Raw genomic sequence first — 14,196 nt, forward strand, 5'->3', positions numbered from 1 at the left:
CCTTCCAAAAAAAGTTTGTATAAAAAGCCTGTTCCACTTAAAATAACAAGTACTATAAGTTAACTACTCAGTATGATCAAGTTGATAAACTAGTAGTAGGTCCTTAAAGCTATAAAGACACGTACCTGCTACCCTGGATTTATTCTATATACACCCTCAATAACTGACAGATTTCAGTCAAGGCTAACTCTATTGCATTGCTATCTTCCATCTGCATGGTGCCAACCTTTTTAGCTTAGATTCACCACAGCAACTCCTCTCTAGGCCACTCCAGTTTCTTTTTGAATGTCTTTCCTTCCCCCCCCCACCCCCTGGCCAACCCCCCATTATACACTTGATCTCTTTCTCCAAGACCATAAACAGCTCTGAAAAACTGAGGCAGGTTCAGAGAATCTACAATGAGCCTGTGGGAGACACCTGAACCTCAATGGGAAATTTCTTAAGAAGGGAAGGAAAAGGGCACCCATAGCCAGAAAAACTATTTCTTGGTGAGAAGAAGGCATTAGCTTCCCTCACTCCTCTGAGGGCCAACCCAGGTAAAGGCAAGGTGCTCGGCCTCTGAAAATCATAAGCCCTTGAAGGTCTTCCCTTGCATTACCTGGTCTTTATCTGCTCTTGGGTAGAAGAATCCCCTCACTTCTCACCTCACAGAGTATGGGGGGTAGAAGGGCTGTGGGGCTCAGTGGTACCTGAAGAGAAGAGGCCATCAGCACTGCCCGAATTATGGATGCAGATCAGAATGTGTTATACATGAAAGCCAGCTCCTGGTGGGAAATCCAGATACAAACAACAATTTTGCAGGTGAGCATCTGGGACCTCAATCCCCTGGGACTCACCCCATGCTCCATCTACCACAGGCTCTCCCTTCCCTGCCCACCACAGGGTCACAGCTGCTCCCAGTGATAGTGAGAAGGGGAGAGGGGATCTTCTAGTGAGAGTCCTGACCTCTGCAGGAGGCCCAGCTCACTGGCCCTACCACAGGCACTCAAGGCCAGGCCAGAGGTATCCGGACCCAGTTCCTTCCTGCCCAAGGCTTTGCTCCCCTCGAGTCAAACATCTGGGGTTCCCTTATCTCCTGTCTCTCTTTTCTCCTCAATACCTTTTCTCAAAGTGAAAATATTTACTACTACAATGAGATCAGCAATAATTACAAGAATGCCATTATGTGACCATCCTTTAACCAGAGAAGGATAATACTCCAATTTTGCTTTCTAATGTCCTTCAACATCCAGGCGTTTTGTTGACTTTTGTCACTATCAACTGTCACTGTCAATATATTCAGTTCACAATGAATATCACATCATTTTTTGTGTGTAATTGCTTAAAGTCTTTCATTTATTAAAATTCTTAATAAACTGTACACACCTCCTGCTTAAAACAAAAGGTAGCACAGCATAAATCAAAGAGCTTTACACGACTTCCACTTCCTTCACTAGGTTCCATTATTTATACTTATCATGTGTTTACTTAGAAAAGACTCTAGTGGTGCTACAATACATTAAAATGACATTTTAATGGGATAAATATTTTTATATCTCACTTTTACAGTAGAGTCTTAAAGAATCAAGATATTATTACTTAAAACAGCAATAAGAACACTACACATAAGCCTCAACATAGAATTCCAGAAATTGAAAATACAATACACTATCAGAAACTCCGTAAGAGGCAGGGATTCCTAAGGCTTTAGGCATTTGGTTACAATTTCCATCAATCTTAAATTGCCTATTTGCAATTTGGACCACTTTAATCTAATGAACACTTTCAAGACATCTAACACTACAGAGTTTGTAACAATATCCTCAAACAGGCAAGAAATAAAATACATAAAAACTAGGGAATGTTATACTCAATCCTATTAGACAACAGAAGCTCAGCCCCCCAGGCTGCTGGACCACAATGTTGTCCAGCAACCGACTAACTTCCAACAACAAATCAGCCAATTACTGCACTGTGCCTGTTAAGTGATCTGTTTTCAACCTAATGGCTTACTTAACAAATAGCCAGCTTCTTCCCTAAGTGCTGTTAGCAGAGCCAATCTGTTTGGTAAAGAGGGAAACCATAGATCATGATCATACATGAAATACTTAATGATAGTAACAGACTTCCTCCATAATCTTGACTGTGTTCCCTTCACTACCAGCCATCTTCCATCTTTAAGAAAAAAGACAAAGCCAAGGAAGGAGGAGAAAAGGAGGCAGAGGAGAAAAGTCTACAAGGATTTATACCCAAACTGAAGCAGTCCAAAGTTGTGCCATTATTTACCAGCCCATCCTCACTTCAAAGTACTGAGCCACACAGAAGCTGAGCGTCGGTGCCCAGCACACCCAAGCATCCCCCCACAGGCTGCCGGCACCAGGAGGCCGGACAGGACAGCGCTATCACCTGCAACACCCGCGAGCCCCTACTGCCTCTCTCCCTAACTATGAAAACCAACTTCTGTAATTTCAAGAAACGCTATTAATGTTCACAGAAATTCATACTCTTGACATTCAGATTTTTAGCAAGAAATTTTCACATTCCTTATTTAGGAATCTAAAAGTATATGTGAAAGAACTCACAACCTATGTTCCAACAATAACCAGAGGTGAATACCTGATAAACACATTTATGAATAATTCTAGTTTTAAAATATACACAGGCACATTAAAAATGTATTTTTAGTTTGTTTTAAGTAATCTCTACGCCCGACATGGGGCTCGAACTCATGACCCCAAGATCAAGTCACATGCTCTACCGACTAAGCCGGCCAGATGCCCCTGAAAGTTTGTTATCCATGTAGCAATCTAAATTTCCCCTTCAGTTTGACTCTAGAAATGACTCAAGTAAAAACACAGGTTCTTCTAAGATATGCAACTCCATTTTTTAATTTACATTTTGACAATAACTGAAAGCTTTTCATCAGTAAGCATATTATCAATAGAATTAGAAATTCTAAGATAAATTAATATTAAATATTCTTACAAATGCTACTGTACCACCAAAGGCAAGGGAAGTCACTTCATGTTTTTTGATTAAAAAGCTGGTTTTATAAGCAGAAATAATCCGCTAGAAAAGATGATTGTCATTCAGACGGCTACTTCGATGGGCAGAGGTCAGTGAGCAGCAACAGGAACTTCCAGAACTCATCCTGCTCCGCAAGCTAAGCCCTGGAATATGTGGGATCACATTTCACATGGACACACTACATGAGTAACAGAAAATATCATGCATTATATTTTCATCTATGACAACAAGTCTTCAGTCCCCGGAGCTGGAAGGCTAACAGCGGTGTATGCCGCTCCCCACACGTGCATAGGTGAAAGAGTTCCCTGAAAGCTCTCCTCACTCCCTGCAAACAATCGAGCAGACAGAAGAATTCCACAAATAGCAGAGCACAAGTCAGATGACTGCATATATTATCAGCCTTCTTTTAAGACTACAATGTCTCAACACCAAGTCATCCACGCCACAGAGATTGCACAAAATCTGTAAAACACGCATCACACAATCACCACCTAATAGTTAAACGTACTAGAATTAAATATATTGTAAAGAAAAAAGAAGCCAAATATCTGTATCAGTGTTTCATCCTTTCTAACCCTCTACCCCACCCGCTGTAGTGCTCTCAATCTCTTTTCTCCCTAGCCCCCACAATCAAGTTTTCTTGAGCTTACTTTCGTAGCTTTTTATTGTAAGAAACAGGCAACCTGGATGGGCTTTCTCTAAACACACTCCTAGCCCTTTCCTCTTCCCTAGTGGAGAATTACTGATCTGTGTGACCTCGACAAAGCACTTGGTAAGGCCCAACCACATTATGCTGAAAGAAGTGCTGCCCACCAGCAAACAGAGCACACGTTACGGGGACAGAGCTAAGGGGCAATGTTTGCCTGGGTTCGAATCCTTCTCCAATGGTCTGGCTGTGTGACCCTTGGCAAGTTACTTGACAGTTCTGTGCCTTCACTTCACGAACTATGTAATAGGAATGATAATAAGAGCACCCACCTCCCTGTGTTACAGGGAGAAACCCACAGAGTATACACTAAGGGCGCCTGAATCCTGCACCAGGTTTTTGGTAAACACTCAATAAATGTTACTTGCTTTTACTTCATCCATTACGGTTCTTATTTTTTGAAAATTAAAAGACCAGAATCCTGCAATTTAAGACTTGTTAAACACTGGGCTGATGACTAAAAAGCCAGAGACTATTTGTAGATCTTAAGATAAGTAACACCTGTCCAGGTAGAGGCCTGCCCTGATGTAAGGCTTTGCTAGACACCTGCTGGCATGATTTGCAGGACTGGAAGCACTCAAATCCATCCCTCCCTTTCATGGACTAAACACCTACGCTGACAGCCTCATAAAAGGCCTGAAAACACGTTCTTTACCAGATTCCTAAAAGGAAGACATTCTCAGACTTACCATTACCTCTGATACTTTTTTTGTTTCCTCGTCCTCACTGGGCAAGGGTAATTTCCCCCCCGGAAGTTTTGCTCATAGGCACAAGGACTTAATCTCCCTCAAACTTCATCTTCTGAAAAATGAGGTAACCTCTATTTTACAGGGCTGTGGCAAAAAAAAGAAAGAATGAAACACACCTCAAAAAGCCCCTAACAGGTTGTTGGCACTCAGGGAGAGCTGCTATTATCTTTTACGTTGCATTGTCGTTACTCTTCCAATACAGACATTCAGTCAAGAGCAAGAATGAGTTAAATCTAGAAAAACTAATAATCATAGAAGAACACCTGTGAAAGGCCGCACAAGGGAGTTTTCCAACCTTTAGAAACTTAGGGTGGGAAGGCCCAGATCATGTAGCTTTAGAGCGGCAACAAGGCACACTCTCCACAGAACTGGGAGGTCCCTGACTAACTGCCCTAACACCTTCGACCGACTAAAGATTGCCATGCTGACCACACGCAACACGATTCCAGAGAATATAAAACAGCACTAACTATAAATACTCACACCTCCATTAAAGGAAAATTATTTGATTGTAAGCTAATCAGTTAAGGGGACAGTTAACTTATTATAAACATAATCCTATTTTCAGGGGGGGAAAGCTCAAACCCAAATCAAAGCAAAATTTTTTGACAATATACGATTAAATTTACACACACCAAAAAACCAGATCATTAGTATCCAAGCAAATTGAAAATTAAGGTGAACATGTACCTTTCCACCTTCTCCACCATAAAAATCACCCAGTCTCTGTTCCCCCTTAAATCACAGGATTCATAATAGATGGTTTCCACTACCAAAGTAAACTGCCAATGCTGGGAGACTCAAATACTCATCAAACAAATAATGAACAAATGAATGAAGAAATGGTTAAATGATGCAAGAATGCAAAGACAAGATCTAAAAATCCCAATATGGGATTTAAGCTACCCACTGGGAACTCTTACCAGTTCATAATTAGCTGCCTATAAGGCATAAATTCTACCGGATTTAACCTAACTTCAATTCTCCATGTACCTATCAATTGATACTTAAAAATTGTTTTTTCTTTCAGAACCTTTAACTAGTTGCCAATAACTTCTCCCTACAAGCAGTTCTCCTCTCTTTCTTAAAGTTAAGATTCTGCATCCAAAAGCCTCAAAAGCAGCTAAGTAAAACATCCTCCGAGGTTCCCCACTTACTTAATTCTCCTCTAGAAATTTCCAACTAGGAAATCAACTGAAAATTGTCCTGGAATCAATTTTTCCACAATTGCATTATGTCATCATAGCCACTGGAAGCCAGAAATGTGGTTACTGATGAACATTTCATAGGATAGACATAAAATCTTTGCCCTAAAAGCCAAGAGCATTGTGGTCTACCTACAGACCATCTAGTCCTTTCATTCCATTTACCTTCAAACACAAGTTTAAGATTTCCAGTCCTTTTCATTACCAGTTTTGCCTCAGTTTTACAACAGCTAGGAAAACTAAACCAGCTTCTAAAATATTCACAGAAGTCACAATCTCACCTCTATTTAGAAATTAGTACCTAGAATCCATAAGGTACAAGTTTCTTTATGCTGTCTGAATTGAGGGTCTACGACCTAAAATTGTATTTTATAGCTTTTCCAGACATTACTTTTAATAGACTCTAAAGAGTAACATGACATAACATTCTTTCTACAGTTTGCAATTCATAAACCCTTCTACAATCCTTTAAAACAAAAAAGGAAACAAACACATAAACACTAAGAATATTTTTTTTGTTTAGAAAGCAAGTCACGGAGGTAAAATGAGCTTCACGTTTGAGAGTGTAAGAAACTGAGGGTTTTCCTTTGAATGGCTTTCATCATTGGTATGTAAATATACCCTGATTATTACATATGGGGAAGGACACTAATTTCTACCTATTTTAAGATATACTTCAATAAAAGACCAATACCTTAAAACAGTAACCTACTTTCTCCCTCCCATTCTCTTAATTTAAAATTGATAGAGCATGTAATAACATAAATTACCAAACAAAACTATAAACACAGAATACTGAAAAGCCAGTAATTTCTTAAATAACAGTTTTGCCGTAAAAATGGCTAAGCATTAATTAGGGCTTTTAAATATAAGTTTAACCACGACATAATAGTGGTCAAAATATCAAACAAGAACACACGGTGCATTTCAGAAGACTGACCTTCTAGAAAAATTGTTTGAAGAGACTTTTTTTTTGCTACCTAACATCCTAAGATTGCTTTAAAAAACTCTCTTTTAAACCCAATACAACACAGACATTTTTTTCTAAAAAATTCAAGCTGTCAACTTATGGGTCACATTTCAACCTGATGTGATTTGAAACAGCTAAGGTACTGAATCCTTAAATACAGGGTGTGTAATGAAAGCACTGCTCACAGGTCCTCGATTGTGAGGCTTAGCAAGCTTAATAAGATATAGCCATAGATAGAGCCAACCAAGGAGCATTACCCCTTTATGCACTCATACCACAGCCCAAGTCCCCCTGAGATCCTTACATTTTACATTTCCAGTGAAACACTCCTGTAACAGTGAACAAAAGTCATATAAATTATATTTAGCCAATAAAAGGTTAAAATCAGAGCCAAAGTATCTAAAAAAAATATTAAATTCATAATTGGTGAGCTTTTTTCTACCGTTTCAGTATCCTGACATCTAAAAGTCAAAGAACTCCTCTGTTAAGACTGAAATCCCCAGGAGGAAGAAGGCTCAGATCTAGTCTGAGAGCACACAATGGAATCACAGCTGACGATGCACATCTTTTTCTAGATGTCTCCATATGCTTGAGAGGGTCCCCCCCACCCCCGCCCCAGCCAGGTTTTAGAGGACTTGCTACTCTCTGCCACCAAGAATCTGAGAACATTTTCAAGGATTGTTGTAGAGAATGAAGTAAAATAATATGTTGCTCTTACGCATACAAAAGAGAGAGAAGGGCACACGTCAGAGTGGCCATCAGTAACTACATTAACTAATGATGGGGGGTTTTCGATGTTGTCAAATTTTGAATGTTGTTTCATTTATGATATTCCCCACTTTTGGCAGCTAAATGCTTTATCTCCACAGTTTTTATTATTTTATCACTAAACTAACACCCAAAGGGCTACAGCAAAATGCAATTAATTTTTGTCCACGTAAACACTCAAAACTATACTGAATTGAGAATTCACATTATAAATTTGAGAATGGTATATTACAACAGAACCCATGTGTAGAGTGTGGCAAATACTGTTTCCTAAAACCATAGTTCCTCAATTCTTTCTTATAGTAACTAAATATTAACAAAAGCTTGAGAAAGCAGTATAGATAAGGTAAATACCATGCACATAAGACACCCCCCCCCCAAAAAAAAGCCTCCCACGATCAGTTAAATTCAAGAGATACTTAACACAAAATGAATGAATTCATTCTCAGTTTAACAGGATTCATTCTTTGAACTCCCAAAGATTTTACAAATTCCAGTTGGGAAGAGGATCCTTGCTGCTGTCAGTGTGCCCTAAACCTCTCCAACAAAGAACAGGAGCACACATACACACACATAAAAAAGCATTGTAGCAGCTGCTGCCTTTTTAAAAGACAGCTTATTCCTGGGGAGCAACCTGTGCTCTTTATTGAGTACCAAAGACCTATCCCTCCCTATTCTTAAAAGTCAGGAGTTGAGAAAGTCACCGGACAGAACCCAACGACCAATATAAAACACCCAAAGATGTCTCCTAACCTTGCATAAACCAGAAAAGTACTCTCACACAGTACAATTCGGCAGTGTGTTGAAGAAGAAAACTCATTTATTTTTTTAAGAATCTTTTGTGTGGGAGTAATCCAGCAAACTACACTTTACTTAGACTTTTTTCTGTAGACAAGTATTCTTTGACTAGCTTTGCTTCTTAAATACCAACGCTTTATGTTCCACACAGTGATGCTTTGGTTCCTAACTTCATTTTGTTACTCAAGAAAAGGAAAAAAAACAAAACAAACAAAACGCATACCATAAACGACAACTTCTTTTTTTTTTTTAATGTCATCCCAAATGCCGAACTTCCAAGTGCACTTTGGGAACTGGCGGTCTAATTAAACAAGGAACCAGTGAAGCCATTACAAACAATGATGCTTTACACTCCCAATAATCAATTGACGTAAGACTATACCGATGCTTTCCTTTTCAGAGAACCCTTGCAAATTCCACTGTCCGCACCCTAGAGTGGCCGAGTTAAACTGAGGTAGAGGTAAACTGATAACTCCTATGATCCTCTGCACGTAAACCCGTCGCTGAGGTACAGAACACGATCACTACAATATATATGCCATTTTAGAAACGGGCCTCGGAGAGTTACTGCCACATACTAAGTGGCTCTAGACTTCGTCGTGTCTAAGACGACGTCTCTTGTGGTTTCAAGAAAAATACAGTATCTCGCGTAAACTACTTGCCTCCCGGGTCAGAGACCCTGTAAGTGACACTACCGCACAGACCAAAGAACGGGTGACTAGGGATGGACAAGAGTGGCTAGCTCGGCGTCTCCATGACTCCCCCGCCCCGCGTGCAACTCTGCTCTAACTGGTCGGGAAGCGACCCCGCCCCCTTCCTTCCTCCGGTCCCCACGATTGGCTTACCGACACCCGGCAGGTCAGCTCCCCGCCTTCGATTGGCTCACTGCCCCATCAGTCACACGCAGCGAGATTCGGGTCGGTGGGAGGGGAAGGCGTTGGAGGAGGTGGAGTGGGAGTGGGATTAGAGGACGAGGTGGCGGAGGAGGTGTTGAGGCTCGGTCCCCGGTTTGGGAAAGTTTCCCCTACCAGTGACAGACCCAGAAGGCGTTAGGCCCGGTCCAGCTCTGGGCCGGTGCAAGGGGCTCGGGTCCGCGATTCCCGCCCCTCGGTCCCGCAGGCCCCGGAAACCACTAGAGGGAGGGGGAAGAGGGAGGAACCATCTAACCAGGGACCGACCCACCCCCGATCTCGGAAGAGGCGCCTCCGGGACTCCCCGGAGGGGCGAGGGGCGAGGGGCGGGGGACAGGGAGCTCCAGCACGCCGCGACGACCCCGGACCCCTCTCTTAGCAGCCCCCAGAAGCCCGAGGGAGAAGTGTCCCCGGGCCCGGGGCGTGACCGTCGCGAGTCAGCCGGGAGGGCCCCTCCCGCTTCCCGCCTGGGGCCCTGAGGGCCTGTCCCTTCAGGGGCGGGGAGAAGGGGGAGAGAAAAGGGGGCGCTGGCGAGCCAACCCGGAACCTCCCGGACCGCCTCCCGCCCCCAGCCCCGGCCCCAGCGCGCCTCCTGCACACATGCCCGCACCCAGAAAGTTAAGTCAGGGGCGAGCCCAGCTCGGCGCCGCCGCGGTCCGGCCCCCCGCTCCCCGCCCCCACCGCCGCCCGGCCTGCTCGGCCGGAGCGCGCCGCCCGCCCCGCCCGCCGCAGCTCTTTCCCGTCCGCCCGCGGCGCACGGCGCCCCTCGCCCCCCGCCCCCGGCGCTGACACGGGCCCGGCCCGCTCGCCGGGCCGCCGATCCCCTCCTCCCAGCGTCTCACCCCGCCGGCCGCCCCTGACATCGCGCTTCACCTTCACACACCCCCGAGCACTTCCCGAGTCCTGCCTCCCCTCGCCCGACTCCCACCCTCCGCTGCAGTCGCTCCGCGTTTCCATTAAAGAATGCACCTTCTCAGGATTCACCTTCCCGTCTCAGCCTCTCTCCCCCCGAGGGGACAGAACCCTCGGTCCTCGCCGACCCCGCACCGGGCGGGCTGGCGGGCGCCTGGCTCCTCCGGCGGGGGCCGCGCCCGCGCCCCCGGCCTCCCCGCCGCGCCTCGGCTCTCACCTCTCGCCGGCGCCGCGGGCTGCAGCCTCCGCCCGCCTCGCGCTCCGGGACTCGTCTCCAGAGCTCTCGCAAAGCGCTGGAGCGCCTCCTTTCTCTCCCAGGGACTCCGCGTCTCCCCGCCGCTTCCCGCCCTCCCCACCCCCCAAGCCCCAACTCCCCAGCTTCGCGGCGCCTCCGGGATGCAACTCCCGTTTTCCGCGCACTCCGGCAGCGGTCCCCGCACACAAAAACAGCCCTCTCCGCGGCTCACAGCTCTGCCGGGCTCGGCGCAGGAAGGGCAGTCGCGGCCGGGGGTGGGGACGCGGCGCCCCCCGCCCGCCGCCCGCCTCCCGCCCGCCCTCGCGGCCCCCAGGGAAGGCGCGGTTACCGGCTCGGGTCGGTCACGCCGTCAGGTGCCGGCTGCCGTCGGCGCTGACCTTCGCCGCCGAAGCTGTGGCTGAGGCTGCGGCCGCCATGTTCCCGTGTTAATAACTGCTGCCTGGTTGTTTATTTCAATGGAGATCCTCCCCCAACTCCCTCCTCCTCCTCCTCCTCCGCGTCTCCGCACTTGCGGAGAGAGACACAGACCGCGCGAGCTCGCGAGCAGGGGAGGGGGCTCTGGAGCCAGACCGTCCCTCCCTCCGCCTCCCTGGCCGTGGCCGCCGCCAAGTCCTGTCACTGGGGAAAGGACGGGGCGGAAACTTGCCTCCCGCGCCCCCGGGGAGGGGGCAAAGGTGGACGGAGGGTTCTCTGGGGAGTAGACCCTGGCCGCGGGGTCCGCAGCATCTCCGTCGGCAGAGTCCTCTGAGAAGGCGACCCGGGGAGAGGTGAAGAGTAAGGGGGAGAAGGGAAAGGGGACAAAATGGGTGACTGTGGCAAAGGGAGGGTGACCTATGGGTGACTGCAAGTGAAGGGAGAGTAAACAGATGACTCCATGGGAGGGCAAAGGGCAGTGCCAAAAAAGAAAGCGAGAGGATGGGACTGGCCGGGGCTGCAGAGTGGAGGCAGTGGGTTCTTGGGGCTGCAGACGGCGGGGAAGATGCCCCGGACGAAGATCGGGGAAAGCCAAGTGCCAGGTTCGCCCGGGGAAGAGCCTCCCGCGGGCGCTCGGATCGGGCCCCTCCGCCAGCAGCCTGCGCCCTAGGGCGCACCTCACACGCCCCGCGTCTGCTGCTGCGTCCTAGAGGTGCCTCTCGTCCATCAGGTCTCCTTCCGCGCCTACGAGGATTGGCTTCTCCTGTTGCAGCCGTAACTCCCGAAGGGATGGAGGGGCGCGACTGCGGGAGGCTAGCTGAAAGGGGTGCCACCCAGCAATCGCCTGATAAAACAAAAGTGCCTACAGTGTGTAAAACCTAACCTGGTTGAGAGTTCTTGTCCCGACATGAATCAACAAAAGTTTTCTTATTGGAAAGTCCACTTCCTAGACGTCAGAAAGTGATGTCGGGGGTGGGGGTGTGCAGGAGAGTTGCACCAAAAATTCGAGAATTCTCACTTAAATATTACTTGGATCAGTTTTATGCTTTGGGAAAGCAAGCTCTTCCCAACTGAGATATAATTAGTTGGAAAAAATGAACAATATTTGCATACCAAATTTCCTTACTTAGAGTCTTAGGAGAAAGGTCACTTGCCATAGACAGTAATAGTGTTTATTGAACACTTACTGTGTGTCTGGCACTACTGAGTAATTTATAGACGCTACTGATTTTGATTCTCAAGACTTACAAGGTAATTACCATTTTTATCCTTCGCAAAAAAATTTAAACTTAAAGAAATAAAGTAATTTGCCTAGGGTTATACAGCCAGGAAGCTGGAGAGGATTTGAGCCCAGTCCTGGCGGGCTCCAAAGCCCACACTTTTAATATCTTCAACCTCAAATTTGTGGGAATACCACCAATTTTATTTTGGGAAAGAAAATGTGTGTGTGTGTGTGTGTGTGTGTGTGTGTGTGTGTGACTATAGATCGAAAATGGAAGGCTATTACAACAAGTTGTTAGCACTAGGGAGTATAATAAGTGGGTGTGTAATGGGGTACTTACACTTTTATTTTGTACACTTGACAGTGTTTAAAATGTTTGCATTGACTGTGTATTAATTTAGTAAATTTTTAAAGATTACTTTAATTACCTGACACAACAGAATTATGTTCCCTGAAAACCCATAGCTCTCCAAAAACTTGGGAGAAGAAACAGGAAATGGAGGGTTTCTAATGGACTGTCTTCTTCCACCAAATACTAGTCCATAGTCTTCCTACATGGAGGAAGTAGTCACCTGAGGTCTGTCACATTGCTGGACTCAGATTTTCTTTCCTGTCCTCACCCCTAACACTGAGCTGTGATAAAAGAAAGATTCTCTTTCTTGCTTTCTTTTTGGCAAAAGTCCTGAGCCCATCAGTCCTCTGCAACAGTATATTTCACACTGTCAAAAACCACCCATGATATCTGTGCAAATAAATGACTCCCCATGCATTTCCATATTTCTCAGTAAAACTTACTACGTGCTCAAGATACACGACTGTCTCTACCAAAATAAAACAAACACATCTGACAGCATAGCATAGTAAGTTCCATGTTCAGCTGCTACTCAGTTGCCTGGAGCCTGGAGGAATCCTGTAACCCGCTCTCTGGTCTCTTCAGCACTTCATGCTACCGTCTAATAATACTGTGTTGTAGAGCTGTTCATATATTAGTCTTTCTCTTTCACTAGATTGTAAGCTACTCAGGTCTCTCAACCGTGTCTTGTTCTAGTTTTTATTATACTCCTAACAAGGTCTCACGTAATGTTTTTTTGTTTAGCTGAATCTGTAAAACATAAACAATGGTATCTCATCCAATCTCCATGTCCCTTTTCCCAGCTGACCCTCCAATACTTTGCTTTTAAAATCTGTTTATAAAAAATGTTCTTAGTATTTTGATAGAACTAGATTTCTGTGAGGCCTCAGAATAATTGTTACAAAAACTAGCCATTAGTGAATTATCACTGTGATAATATAAAATGGAAAGGAAGAAAAGTCAGTAAATAAGTTGACTTAATGATGCAAAGAAAAAAAAAGAGGGGCGCCTGGGTGGCGCAGTCGTTAAGCCTCTGCCTCTGGCTCAGGGCCTGATCCCGGCATTCTGGGATCGAGCCCCACATCAGGCTCCTCTGCTGGGAGCCTGCTTCTTCCCCTCCCACTCCCCCTGCTTGTGTTCCCTTTCTCGCTGGCTGTATCTCTGTCAAATAAATAAATAAAACCTTAAAAAAAAAAAAAAAGATATAGGAACTAGGTATATGACCAACAGAGGACAACCCAATAAGGGGGAAAAAAATGTGGGTAAAAAAAAATGTGGGTACAAATCATAAAGGGGAAGGAAATTATTGAAATTCAGTAGAAGCAGAAACTTGAGAGACCATGGATGCATGAGGCAAGTAGACAAACCAAAAAAAAAAAAAGTCAGCCAAATTATAAATGCAGTATAAAATAGCAAAGGAAAATGTTATTTATATATTTAACAATATACCTAAGAAAAACGAGAACAATGTGAATACTACAGGGCAAGAAATTTCTTTTCTTTTCTTTTCTTTTTTAAGATTTTATTTATTTATTTTAGAGAGAGAGGAGTGCCTAAGTGGCTTAGTCGGTTAAGCCTCTGCCTTTGGCTCAGGTCATGACCTCAGGGTCCTGGGATCGAGCCCCACATTGGGCTCTCTGCTTGGTGGGGAAGTCTGCTTCTCCTGCTCACTCTCCCTCTGTGCTCTCTCTCAAATATTTTTTTTACTTTTTTTTTAAGATTTTATTTATTTATTTGAAAGAGAGAGGGAGAGTGAAAGGGAGAAGCAGACTCCCTGCTGAGTGGAGAGCCTAAAGCTCCCAGGACCCTGAGATCACGACCTGAGCGGAAGGCAGAGGCTTAAGCGATGAGCCACGCAGGCGCCCCAGGGCAAGAAATTTCTATTTTGACTGCCTCTCTTCCCCATTCAATTTCAAGCTACTCACTG

At 45.4% G+C, this 14,196-nt stretch overlaps 1 protein-coding gene across 5 annotated transcripts in view; it reads right to left on the bottom strand.

Moving 5' to 3' along the window:
- Positions 1-13,327, bottom strand: part of NCOA2 (nuclear receptor coactivator 2) — a 282,394-nt gene extending 269,067 nt beyond the window's left edge. For 3 of the 5 annotated variants that reach the window (XM_040625584.1, XM_040625583.1, XM_040625579.1), the window contains exon 1: positions 10,610-13,327. The gene's annotated coding sequence lies outside the window, so the exon portion shown is untranslated. Of the gene's footprint in view, positions 1-9,047; positions 9,624-10,242; positions 10,532-10,609 lie in introns of those variants that run through there. The other 2 variants (XM_040625581.1, XM_040625582.1) reach the window with 2 other exon arrangements.
- Between the last annotated feature and the right edge of the window lie 869 nt (positions 13,328-14,196).

Source organism: Ursus maritimus, unplaced genomic scaffold (genome assembly GCF_017311325.1).
Source record: "Ursus maritimus isolate PB19 unplaced genomic scaffold, ASM1731132v1 scaffold_9, whole genome shotgun sequence".
In the NCBI taxonomy this organism is placed as follows: Eukaryota; Metazoa; Chordata; class Mammalia; order Carnivora; family Ursidae; genus Ursus; species Ursus maritimus.